This window comes from Lepus europaeus, chromosome 3, assembly GCF_033115175.1.
Source record: "Lepus europaeus isolate LE1 chromosome 3, mLepTim1.pri, whole genome shotgun sequence".
NCBI classification, from domain to species: Eukaryota; Metazoa; Chordata; class Mammalia; order Lagomorpha; family Leporidae; genus Lepus; species Lepus europaeus.
The window spans coordinates 31,483,462-31,496,554 of NC_084829.1; positions in this window are offsets into that span (position 1 = coordinate 31,483,462).

A 13,093-nucleotide genomic window follows, 5' to 3' on the forward strand; every position below is an offset into this window, starting at 1 on the left:
ACTCTGCCCCGACCCCTGCCCTCCGGTGCTGCGCTGCGTCATGTCGGCTCCCCGAGGCCAGGCAGTTGCTGTCTAAGGAAACCCAGAGAGCCCCAGGCCGGCCCAGCCCCTCCCTTCCCTTCCCGGATCCCTGTCCCTGAGCTGTGCCTGCCCTTACCTGTCCCCTGGACTCTTCTAGAGGAAAATTCACCTCCAGGGACCTTGGTGGGGGGAGTGAGGGGCCTGGGGAGGGCGGGAGGAGCGGCAGTGGTGTGGTCCTCAGCCCCGGGGGAGGGGGTCGCTGTGTGTGAGAGCCCCAGAGAGAGGTCCCCGCGGAGCCGGGTCCTGTGGGTTATCAGCCACAGTCTGCAGCACGCACTTCCCCACCTGAGTGATCAGGACCCCAGTCTGTGACAGCGCACCGTGGCCCCGCCACACCTAAAAGTGTCCAACAGTGACGCCCCCAGAGCCCCAGGTCTGCTTTCCCAGATAATGTGGCTGTGCCCTGGTGACAGTCACCTCCCCCCCAGCCCTGAGCCTGTCTGTGGGAGTGCGGCACAGCTCAGCTCCGGGTTCCTCCCCATCCACCAGATGTGGTCCAGGACCCCAGGGATGCCTGACCCTGGGCAGTCCTGAGCCCCGCCCTGCACGCTCCTGTGATGAAGTTTAGCTGATAAATCAAGAACAGGAAGAGGTGAACCACAGCACTGATAGCGTGGAGCTGTTCCCACCACGAGCTGTGAGAAGTCCGGAGTGACTGTGGTCTCTGAGAGGGTCTTGGGTGCTGTGTCCCCTCATCTGTGACAATGTGAGGAGCACGGTGCCTGTGTGATGCCATGGAGGGAGGTGGGTGACAGACTCTCTGATGTAGTGCTAGGCCATCAGGAAAGGGGGCTTAAACAGATCTGTGACACCTCCAGAGCCATGTGACCTGCGAGAGGTGTAGAGGTGTAGGGGTGGGTGTAAGGGATGCAGTGGGGATGGGCTGGACCTAGCCATGATTGACACCCCAAGTGGGAGGGACCAGTCAGGAGATTCCATCACTCACTCAGGAGGGCCCAGGAGCAGGGGTGAGGAGGTCAGGTCAGTCTCTGCCTAGGACGTCCCATTCCACAGCAGAGGGTGGGGTCTGAGTCTGGCTACTCTGCTGTGACCCAGCTTCCTGCTCATGCAGCCTGGGAGGCAGCAGTGATGGCTCAGGTCCTGGGTCCTCCGAGCCCCATGGGAGACCCAGAGGGAGCTCCAGGTTCCTGGCTCCAGTCTGGCCCAGCCTGGCTTTGTAGGCCTTTGAGGAGTGAACCAAAAGACAGAAGATCTCTGTCCATCTCCCTGTCACTCTGCCTTTAAGGAATAAGTATGTTAATAAATAAAAGGGCATGTCCCACGTTGTAGCACAGTGGTTATGGTTATGGCCCTGGCCTGAAGCGCCAGTATCCCATATAGGCGCCAGTTCTAGTCCCGGCTGCACTTCTTGCAATCCAGCTCTCTTCTGTGGCCTGGGAAAGCAGTAGAGGATGGCCCAAGCCTTTGGGCCCCTGCACCCTTGTGGGAGACCCAGAGGAGGCTCCTGGCTCCTGGCACCGGATCGGCGCAGCTCCAGCTAGTGCGGCCATCTAGCGGAGTGAACCAGCGGATGGAAGACCTCTCTCTCTGTCTCTACCTCTCTCTGTAGCTCTGTCCTCAAACAAAATAAATATTTTAAAAAAATAAATGGGCATACAATGTAATACTTATGAATTGTTTGTTTCTGGAATTCTCCATTTAATGTTTTCAAAACGAGATAAAGTGAAATAGTAGACAAAGAAAGTGCAGTTTAAATCATGTGGGAGGGGGATGATACACAGAGAAGCATTGAGGCACAGTCAGTGGTTCAACTAGAAGCTTCTACACATGTCACCACCTCGAGGTTGCCACTGTTTAATGCCGACAGTAAGTTCTTCACCAGTGCTCATGCATTACCTGTTACTTATTGTATTTGTTTACGAGAGAGAGAAAGAGAGAGAGAGAGAGATCTCCCATGCACAGGTTCACTCCCCGCATGCCTGAACAGCCCAGGCTGGTTCAGATGGAAGTCAGGAGCCCAGAACTCAATCAAAGTCCCCCACGTGGGTGGCACAGACCCAAGCACTTGAGCAACCACCCCTGCCCCCAGGTGCTCCTCAGCAGGGACTGGGACTGGGAGTGGCGCCTGCACTCAACCTCAGGGTCTCAGGCATCGCATGCAACAGCTTCACTGCCGCCCCAGTGCCCATTCCTCTGTATTGTATTAAATGTTATTTATGGGAGAGAGAGAGGGAGAGAGAGAGAGAGGGAGAGAGAGAGTGGGAGAGAGAGAGACTCTCATCTGGTTGGGCTGAAGAGGAGCAGCTGAAATCCAGCCCAGGACTGCAGTGAGGGGCAGGAGCCCAGTCCCTTGAGCCTGTGTCACTACTCCCAGGGTCTGCGTGGGCAGGAGGCTGGAGTCAGGAGCAGCAGCCACTCAGCCTGGGCATCTGCTGTGGGGTGCGGGCGTCTCTGCTGTGAGGCTAAATGCCCACCTGCTGCCCATTTGTGTGAATTGTCTGCATCCAAGCCTTGCACAGATTTTATTGGGGAACTGATATTGTTATTCAAACTCATTCACTTAAGAGGCAGTTAGATTTTAGGCAGCCCCACAGAATGCATCAAATACTAAATGCTTCCAGATGGCACTGTGCCTTGGCCAGTTAAGCTTCCGCCTGGGACACCTGCATCCCATATGGGCACTGCTCTTGTCCCAGCTGCTCCACTTCCTTTCCAACTCCCTGCTAATGCACCTGGGAAAGCAGCAGAGGATGACCCAAGTGCTTGGGCCCCTGCACCTATGTAAGAAACTCTGAAGAAATTTGGCTCCTGGCTTTGGCCTGGCCCAGCATTGGCTGTTGCAACCATTTGGGGAGTGAACCAGCTAATGGAAGATTCTCTCTCTCTCTCTCTCTCTCTCTCTCTCTCTCTAGTACTCTTTGTAACTCTAATTTTCAAAATAAATATAACTCTTAAAAAGAAACTAAACTCTAGGAATCCCTGTGATGTGTCTATTCAAGTCTATAAAGCAGCTCACTTGGAGCTGAGCACACCGCTGATTCAGAATCCTGACCTCTGCCTCTTCCTCACCTCCTTCTCAGCCCTTCCCCCTCACCCCCTCCTCTCCTTGCCCCCCCCCCCCCACAGTCCCCATGTGGGCACTAGCACCGCCCTCTCCCCCACCCAGGGGCCATTCTTCCCAGGGCAGCAGCCTCTGGCTATTGGGAGTCGGCTGTTCACTCCTGCCTGTCAGGCACTCCCGAGGGAGCTTGTGGTGGCCAGTGAGTTCAGCCCCGACCTTGTACCCCAGGGCTGCTGAGTCCAGGCTGTTCTGGTCTTCCTGCTCACGTACCTGGGAAAGTAGTGGAAGGTGGCCAAGAGAAATCCACCCACTGGTTCCCCTCCCGGATGGCTGCTGTGTCCTGGCTGGAGGGAGCTGGATGACAGCAGAGCAGTCGGGGTCACACAGGAGCTCTGACAGGAACGCCTGGACGCAGGTGCAGCATAACTGGCTCCACACAGTGCCCGCCCCAGCCCTGCCTTTCAAATAAATAAATAAATCGTTAAATGTCCCACTCTGATGGGTCCATCTCACTTTAAGAACCTCTAGAATGTAAGGGCCATTAGCACACAGGGGCTCAGGGCTGTTTTGGGCAAAGCTGTAACCCCAGCATCTGGAGTCACACCTGCTGACAAGAGGTGCTGAACTGGGTTTTTGAAAGAGTGACACCTGATTGTTTACAATGTAAATGCTTCGTGTAACAATCCTAAAAGGACAAGTCCAAAAGCCATCTGGAAGGTTTTGTTCATGCAGTGAGTGTTCACGCCAGTTCCTGAACTCTGCTGGAGAGGATGCTTAGGCTGGGGTACCTGGTGCACCCCTGAGCCTGGGTGTCACCAGCTTCCTGCCACTGCATAACAGGTCACCACACACTGTGCAGCTTGGGTCAAGGCTTCTTGTTTGTTCGCAGGTCCTGGGTCAGATTCCAGGCTGCTGTGCATGGGCTCTGGGTGCAGGGTCCACAGAGCTGTGGGGCCTTCTCGGGGGTGGAGTCCTCCTCCAAACTCCTCCCGAGCTGTGGGCAGAATTCCGTGCCTTGCAGTTGGAGGACTGGCGTCCTGTTCTCTGTGATAGCTATCAGGTGCAGCGCCGGGCAGCTGCTTCCAGCCCAGTGCCCCCAGACTCCTTTGCCCCCATCCACGCCTCAGTACCCATAGCGGGGGATTGGGGGGGAGTTGCTCACCTGAGCCCCGCCCCCTGTGGTCTCTCTCACTTTGTCTTTGTCACAACTCCTTTAATTCCTTCTACTCTCCCAGCATTTAGTGATCAACATTCTGTGTTCAGATGGAGGTTTTGTTTGTTTGTTGAAGTTTTAGCTCCCGCCTATAAAGGAGAACTTGTGGTTTTTGTCTTTCTGTTTCTGGCTGATTTCCCCCAACTCGATGTCTTCCAGTTCCAACCCTTTTTTCATTCTTTTTGAGAGCTTAGCACTATTCCATTGTGAATATACACCACATTTCTTTATTTACTCATCTGATCATGACAGCTTGGTTTAGTCCAAATCTTGGGAACTCTTGTGAGCAGAGCTGTCGTAACACGGTGGACCCGCTCCCCGGTCCCTGCGGGACTCACCATCCCTGCTGGACTCACCGCGCAGCCTCCTCCTGGCTGAGCCCAGGGCTGAGCTCAGAAGCCCAGCCCCCTCCGCGGCTGCGCAGACAGGACCTCCACGGGGTCTGCCTGGGTTTCTGCCGCAGGACAGGGCTCCGCACACAAGGGGGCGCCAGTGTGCTGTGTCAAGAGAGGGCTCTGCTGTAACAGGTGTTGTCCATTGAGTGTGGCTCAGACAGGCAAGGTCTCCAGACCATAACTGCTGGTTCTCAGATCTGGTGTGACACTGGGCCATGAGGTGAGTAAACTTACCAGGAGGGAAAAGCAAGGCGCAGGGAGGGGAGCAGGACACGGGAAGCGCTGCCCGGGAGGCTGCTGTGGGATTGGTTTGGGGAGGGGGGTCTGGGTCATGGGCCACAGGGAGCCAAGGGCAGTGTCTGTGCCACTGCATGAGCCCAGGACGCAGCAGCTGCTGTCCAGTCCTCAGTGTGCCCTCCTCCCGGGGACAACTGCAGCCTCGGGACCAGGCCCAGAGACACTACAGGGCCGCAGGCTGACACCGCTGTGGGCAGCTGTTTGACACAGGCAGCTGAGTGCCCTTTTCCCAGTTCCCCGGGCGTGGCCCTGGACCCTCAGCAGCTGGGAGTCCATGGACCCTGAGATCCTGTCTCCTGCCCCAGTGAGCCCAGCACCCAGAGCCCCAGACAGGACCCTCAGCCTCCGCCCCGTGCCGTGTCCAAGCCCTGAACTGTGACGGCAGCCAGGACCCCATGTCTGACTTCTGTACCAAGTGAATGACCAGGGCACTGGGAGTCCTCCATCCATGGGAGTGACCCCCGTGGCCTCACACTGCACAAGCCCACAACCCCCACCAGGGCAGGTCCTAGCCCAGGCCCATAGATATCAGAGCCAGGGTTCTCATTGAAGGGTTCAGGAAATGCGGCTACCTTGGGAGTGCCAGACCCCTGCATGGGGCCAGAAGACCCTCCTAAGGCTGAGTTGTGTCTCCCCAAACTCTCACTTTGTATGCCCAACCCCCAAGGGCTACATTTAGTGGTGGGATCTTTAAGGAGATAACTCAGGTTAGCTGAGGTCACAGGGTGCGACATGTGTGTCAGCACACACAGAGGAGAGGGCACTGGAGGACGCGGTGAGCAGGTGCCGTCTGCAGCCAGGACGAGCACCCACCAGGGACAGCACCTCCCACACCTTCACCTCGGACCCTGTTAGGGGCTCCGTGCAAGATTCGCAACTTGAAGCTCTAACGCCCAACATCATGGCATCAGGGGCTGGGTCCTGGGGGGTGACAGGCTCAGGGAGGTCTCGGTGGCCCGTGGTGGGACTCAGTCCTGCCCCCGCGTGGGTCTGCCTCCCTCACGCTGGGTGAGTTCCTCTACCTTCCAGGGCACTGTCCTGGCTTCCCTTCCTGCGTCACGCAGTCTCCCCTGACTGCCGGGTCTCGTGGGCTGCGTGAAGGTGGCTCTCTTTGCCAGCACTCAGCCTGTGGCCTCTTCCTCCAGGGCCCTGCCTGCAGCCTGCAGCCCAGCCAATGGCCACAGCCATGGGCTCTGCACCGTTGCTCCCTGAGTACCAGGATTCTGTTTCAGCATTGATTCTGCTCCTTCAGCCTATTGTGTCGTAGCTGGCTCAGCGCTCCGTGTACCTGGGACTCAAGATTGGTTACTGCTCAGAGGCCCAGCAGTCTGTACCCCTGTAGGTGTCAGGTGACCTGGGTGCCTTGGGGAGGGAGCGTCCTCTCAGCAGGTGGCTCAGCAGGTGCACACCTGGGTGCAGCCAAGGCTCCCACCGCTCTGAGCTGCTCTCAGCCGCCTTCCTCTGGTGGATGCCCATGAGGGGCGGGGGTTTCCGTCTGAGGCTCAGACACTGCTCAGGGCATCCACGTCCTGCATCAATGTCTGGGTTCCTTCCGGCTCCCTCACTCCCAACTCCAGCTCCTGACCGTGTGCACCCTGGGAGGCAGGAGGTAACGGCTTCATTGCTTGTACACTTGCCACCCATGGGGGAGACCCCAATGAATTCTGGCTCCTGGTGCTGGCTTGGCTCAGCCCCCGCTCCTGTGGGCCTGTGGGGCATAAACCAGTGGATGGGAGATCTCTGTCCTTGACTCTGTATCTCTCTGTCTCCCTCAGCCTTTCAAATAAATGAATAAAGTATGCCTGTGATGGTGATACTGGTTGGGGGTTTTCACAACCTGTGCAGATAGTAACCACCTGGAGAAGTACAAAAAACAAAAAACAACAACAAAAACAAACCAACAAAACCACAGGACCCAGGCCTTTGAGCTGAGATAGTATCGGGGCCTCGGTAGCTGTGTTACAATTCCACCTGACTTTGATGTTCACCAGATACCAGAACCACTGCTCTGGGCCCCTGCTCCCACCTTGCTGGTTATTGGAATCACGGGTACTGGGATGATTACAAACTATGTTGGTACCTGATTCCCACGTTTTAAAAGATGTATGTATTCATTTGAACGGCAGAGATACAGAAGGAGGTAGAGAGATACAGAGAGATCTTTCATCTGCTGGTTACTCCCCATATGACCGCAATGGCCAGGCTGGGTGAGGCCAAGGGAGGAGCTTCATCTGGGTCTCCCTTGTGGGTACATGGGCACAAGCTGTCTTTTGCTGCTTCCCCAGGTGCATTAGCAGGGAACTGGATGGGAAGTGGAGCAGCCGGGACTTGAACTGGTGCCCATATGGGATGCCGGCACTGCAGGCAGAGTCTTAACCTTCTATGCCACAGTGCTGGCCCCTGCTCTCACTTCTGAGAATCAGATGTAATTGGTTAAGGTGTGGTCTGCTCCTGGGGCTGTTTCAGATCTCCCGAGCTATGGGAAGTGTGGGCAGGTTTGAGAAGCGCTGCTCCAGGCATAGGGGGACTGAGGCATTGGTGATGGCTCTGAGTGCCGGACACAGGGCATTCAATCTGAGAGGCGGTGGGAGGACCCGGAGCAAGGAATTCAGGCCAATGGTGTCTTCCTCTCCCTAGAACAACATCATAAAGAGGTACGAGAGGAAGAGACCACAAAGCAATGCTCCTCCGTCCCTCTCTCCCAACACGATGCCCCTTTTAGCCAGAACCACCTGGGATCCAGGAAATAAGTTGTCCTGGGCAGTAGAGCAGTCCCCAGAGGACACAGAGCAGGGACAGCAGGGGAGGGGGCAGGGGTGCAGAGCGAGGACCCCTGCATACTGGCAGTCTCCATCGCCACTCCTAATTACACCAGATACCCAGCCAAGAGAAATGTGAACCACAAGCTCTTTGCATTAACAAAAACTTGAAAGAAAGTTACTGGATAAAACTATACACTAAAGACATTTGCACTTATATGGGGGATTCAGAGCATTTGTGCCAATGGAGGTTAAGGAGAATAATGAATTTGCACGAGCTTTTTGAACTCCCTTGTACATACCACAATTAGCACTGAGTCAGTGCAATTATGAAAGAGATCCCTGGAGGCCAGCGCCATAGCACAGTAGGTTAATCCTCTGCCTGCAGCACCAGAATCCCATGGGCGCCGGTTCTAGTCCTGGCTACTCCACTTCCAGTCCAGCTCTCTGCTGTGGCCTGGGAAAGCAGTAGAAAATGCCCAAAGTCCTTGTGCCTCTGCACCCATGTTCGGAGACCCGGAGGAAATCCTGGCTCCTGGTCTAGATTGGCGCAGCTCTGGCCTCAGCACTTCCGGTGGAGGCTTAACCCATTACACCACAACACCAGCTCCTAGAGTAGCATCAAAGGCCCACATAACATTCTAGTGAGTGCAGGTGTGCCTTGGGGCTGTCAGGACTAAGAGCTCAGCTCTCCTGGGCCTGTCTCCCACAGCAGGCAGAGGAGGCCCCTGTGTAGACCACACTCGGTGCCCAGGGGACCCACCCCAGCCCCAGGTGCCAAGGCAGACCTGAGACCTGTGATGAGCGCCAGCCCCTCCCTCAGGGGTCAGCAGGAATCCTGCACATCCTCTGAGGCCCCGCCCAGCCCAGGCTCCACCCTATCATCAGGGGGCAGGCACTGGGACCAAGCACGCAGACCTGTTCACCTCCTTCACCAGCACCCAGGACACAGGGACCTGCTCCTCCCCCGTCATCTCACAGCTTCACCCCTGCCTGAGCCCTCCTGTGCCCGTCCCTGCGTGTGTCAGTCATACCAGGTCCCCACACGTCCCGCCCGCTCCCCCAGGGGCTCTGCTCACCCTTTGCTGCCTCCTCTCCTGGCCCCTGCCCCAGTTCTGAAGTCTTCCCACTGCTCCCAGCGATGCTCAGGCCCAGAGCAGCAAACCCTCAACCATGCAGGCAGGAGAGCCACTTCCCTCGCAGCTCTCACACACACCTGCAATCCCTGGGGCATGGCCCCGCCAAGGCCTCTCACGTGGGGTCCCAGGGACCTGCACCCCAGGCTGGAGGGGGGACACAGTGGCAGCGCCCCGTGTGGTCCTCAGACCTTGCAGACCCTCCTCCCTGGCACCCCCTAGTCTGTCTTCAGGGTGGAGCCGCGCCCCTCCCTGCAGCTCCTCCCCGTGGGCCCAGGCCCCTCCTCCTCTCTCCTCTCAGCTCCTGGTCCCCCCTCCCGCCCTCTGCAGCAGTGCTGTCCCCTTGACCCTTGGGATCTCCAAGAAACCCATGTGGCTGAACAACGGTCCCCAGGATGTCCCAGCCCAAATGCCGGGGACTGGACCAGGCTGCAGGACATGGCCGCAGAGACACTGGGGTGTGATGGGGTCTGGACAGGGAAATGGGGACCCTGTGCTGGGCTATGTGGGTGGCCCTGTCATGGCACAGGCACCGTGAATGCCATGGATGCCGACGCCTTCCCTGGGGGCGGCAGACAGACCCTGCTGAGGAGGAGGTGGAGGGGAGGGGGCTCCAGGGGAGGAGTGATGGGCTGTGGGGGCCCCGGGGACCTGGGAGGGGCTCCTTGAGCGCAGTCCCCATGGACACCCAGGCCTCAGCCCTCTGCGTGCAGGGACCTGAATCCGAGGGCGACTCGGGTGAGCGGGAAGTGGATGCTCCCAGAGCCTCCCGTGAGGAGCGCTGACCTTGGGGTCATCTCAGCCTGCTCACTGCCTAGACCCGGCCCTGTCCCAGTCTCAGTGTCCTGCTCCTGGCCCCTGACCCTGCCCTCCCTGCTTGTCCCCGCAGGGCGGCCTGAGCTCTGAGACCACGGCCGCTGTCCCTGTGTCATGTGGGGGGGGGGAGCAGCACAAACCCCGCCCTGTGCAGGCCCTGAATCCCGGGTGTGGAGCCCTCCCCACACTGCATCAAGCCCACAGTCCCTGAGCCCAGGCGATCCCGGGCCATGGATCCCACGGCTGCTCATCGCCCTCCTCAGGTGACAACCTCTCCTCCCACAGTCACTTAAAGTGTGTTTACTCATCTGTGTCTTCACCATGCAGAGAGATAGCCTGCTGTCCACTGCTGATTCACTCCCCGAATGCCTGTAATGGCTGGGACTGGGCTGGGGTGAAGCCAGGAGCCAGGAACTGAGCCCAGGTCCCCACGGGAAGGCAGGGACTCAGCCCCTCAGGCCATCACCTGCTGCCTCCCAGAGTCTGCAGGAGCAGTAACTGGAATTGGGGCCACAGCTGGCTGGTACACAGAGGAAATTCTATCTGGGATCCGGGCCCTAAGGATGAGACCAAATGTCCGCCCAGCCCCTCCCCCACTCTGAACGCCCTGGTGAGTCGTTTCAGCGCCTCCCTCCCCTCTCACCTGCTTTGCCCACTTGCTGGACACAGCTCCTCAGCTGGGGAGTTCCCTCTGCCTGCTCTGTGCTGCCCCCGTGCGGCCAACGGAGCTGAGACCAACACCCCGCCACGCCCACTGGTCTCTTCTGACTTCCTTTTTTTAAAAAAATATTTATTTATTTATTTGAAAGTCAGAGTTACCCAGAGAGAAGGAGAGAAAGAAGGAGAAGAGAGAGAGAGAGAGAGAAAGGGAGAGGGAGAGAGAGGCCCTCCATCACCTGATTCACTCCCCAGTTGGTCCCAACTGCTGTAGCTATGCTGAACCCAAGCCGGGAGCCAGGAAGTTCCTCCAGGTCTCCCATGAGAGTGTAGGGGCCCAAGGAACTGGGCCGTCCTCTGCTGCGTTCCCAGGCCACAATAAGGGATAAGGAGCTGAATCGGAAGTGCAGCAGCGGGGTCTTGAATCAGCCCCCATGTGGAATGCTGGCACTGCATGCTGCAATTATACCCCCAAGACACAGTGCCAGCCCCTCCCCCAACTTCCTGTCCCAGCCCTCAGGGAGTCCACACACTTGCCCTCAGTCACCCTCTCCCAGGTAGGAAGTGTGTGGGGACCTGTTATGCAGTGACAGGAAGCTGGTGACACCCAGGCTCAGGGGTGCACCAGGTGCCCCAGCCTAAGCATCCTCTCCTCCAGCGAGATTTCGGGAACTGGGGTGAGCACTCACTGCATGGACAAAACCTTCCTGATGGCTTTTGGACTTGTCCTGTTAGGATTGTTACATGAAGCGTTTACATTGTAAACAATCAGGTGTCACTCTTTCAAAAACCCAGTTCAGCACCTCTTGTCAGCAGGTGTGACTGTAGATGCTGGGGTTACAGCTTTGCCCAAAACAGCCCTGAGTCCTGTGTGCTCATGGTCCTTACCTTCTAGAGGTTTTTTAAAGTTGATGGGGCCATTGGAGTGGGACATTTAAAGATTTATTTATTTATTTATTTGAAAGGCAGGGCTGGCGCGGGCACTGTGCATAGTCAGTTACACTCCACCTGTGTCCAGGCGTCCCTATCAGAGCTCCTGTGTGACCCCGACTGCTCTGCTGTCATCCAGCTCCCTCCAGCCAGGACACAGCAGCCATCCGGGAGGGGAACCAGTGGGTGGATTTCTCTTGGGCCACCTTCCACTACTTTCCCAGGTACGTGAGCAGGAAGACCAGAACAGCCTGGACTCAGCAGCCCTGGGGTACAAGGTCGGGGCTGAACTCACTGGCCACCACAAGCTCCCTCGGGAGTGCCTCACAGGCAGGAGTGAACAGCTGACTCCCAATAGCCAGGGGCTGCTGCCCTGGGAAGAATGGCCCCTGGGTGGGGGAGAGGGCGGTGCTAGTGCTCTCATGGGGACTGGGGGGGGGGGCAAGGAGAGAAGGAGGTGAGGGGGAAGGGCTGAGAAGGAGATGAGGAAGAGGCAGAGGTCAGGATTCTGATTCTGAATCAGCAGTGTGCTCAGCTCCAAGTGAGTTCCTTTATAGACTTGAATAGATGTTATCTGTAGAGCCTTGCAGGTATTCCTAGCACGTAGTATTTAAAAAAATTTTTTTTAAATTTATTTTGAAAGTCAGAGTTACAGCCAGACAGGATTGGGGGGATGGAGACAGGGCATCACTATTCCATCCACTGGTTCACTCCCCGAATGGTTGCAAAGGCTGGGGCTGGGCTAACCTAAGCTAAGGAGCCAGGAGCTTTTTCCAGGTCTCCCATAGTTGCCGGGGCCCAAGCGCTGGGCCATCCTCTGCTGCTTTCCCAGGGGCATTAGCACAGAGCTGAGTGGGCAGTGGAGCAGCAGGGACTCAAACCAGTGCCCATATGGGAGGCCAGTGTCGCAGGAGGAGGCTTAACCTGCATTGACACAAAGCTGGCTTAGAAAAAAAATAGCTGGAAACACTTAGAATTTAATGCATCTGTGGGGCTGCCAAATATCTAATCGCCTCAGTATGTGAATCAGGTTAAAAACTAACACCAGTGCCACAATAAAATCTGTGCAAGGCTTGCATGAAACAATTCATACAATAGACAACAGGTGGGCATTTAGCCTCACAGCAGAGACGCCCGCACCCCACAGCAGATGCCCAGGCTGAGTGGCTGCTGCTCCTGACTCCAGCCTCCTGCCCACGCAGACCCTGGGAGCAGTGACACAGGCTCAAGGGACTGGGCTCCTGCCCCCATCACCGCAGTCCTGGGCTGGATTTCATCTGCTGCTCTTCAGCCCAACCAGATGAGAGTCTCTCTCTCTCTCTCTCCCATAAATAACATTTAATACAATACAGAGGAGTGGGCACTGGGGTGGCAGTGAAGCTGTTGCATGCGATGCCTGAGACCTTGAGGTTGAGTGCAGGCGCCACTTCCAGTCTCATTCCCTGCTGAGGAGCACCTGGGGGGCAGGGGTGGTTGCTCAAGTGCTTGGGTCTGTGCTGCCCACATGGAGGACTTTGATTGAGTTCTGGGCTCCTGACTTCCATCTGAACCAGCCTGGGCTGTTGCAGGCATGCGGGGAGTGAACCTGTGCATGGGAGATCTCTCTCTCTCTCTTTTTCTCTAGGTCTGTGTGAGCCCCCTTACCTGACAGCCTAGCACTGCATCAGAGCATCTGTCACCCACCTCCCTCCATGGCATCACACAGGCTCCGGGCTACTCACATTGTCACAGAGGAGGGGACACAGCACCCAAGACCCTCTCAGAGACCACAGTCACACGGGACTTCT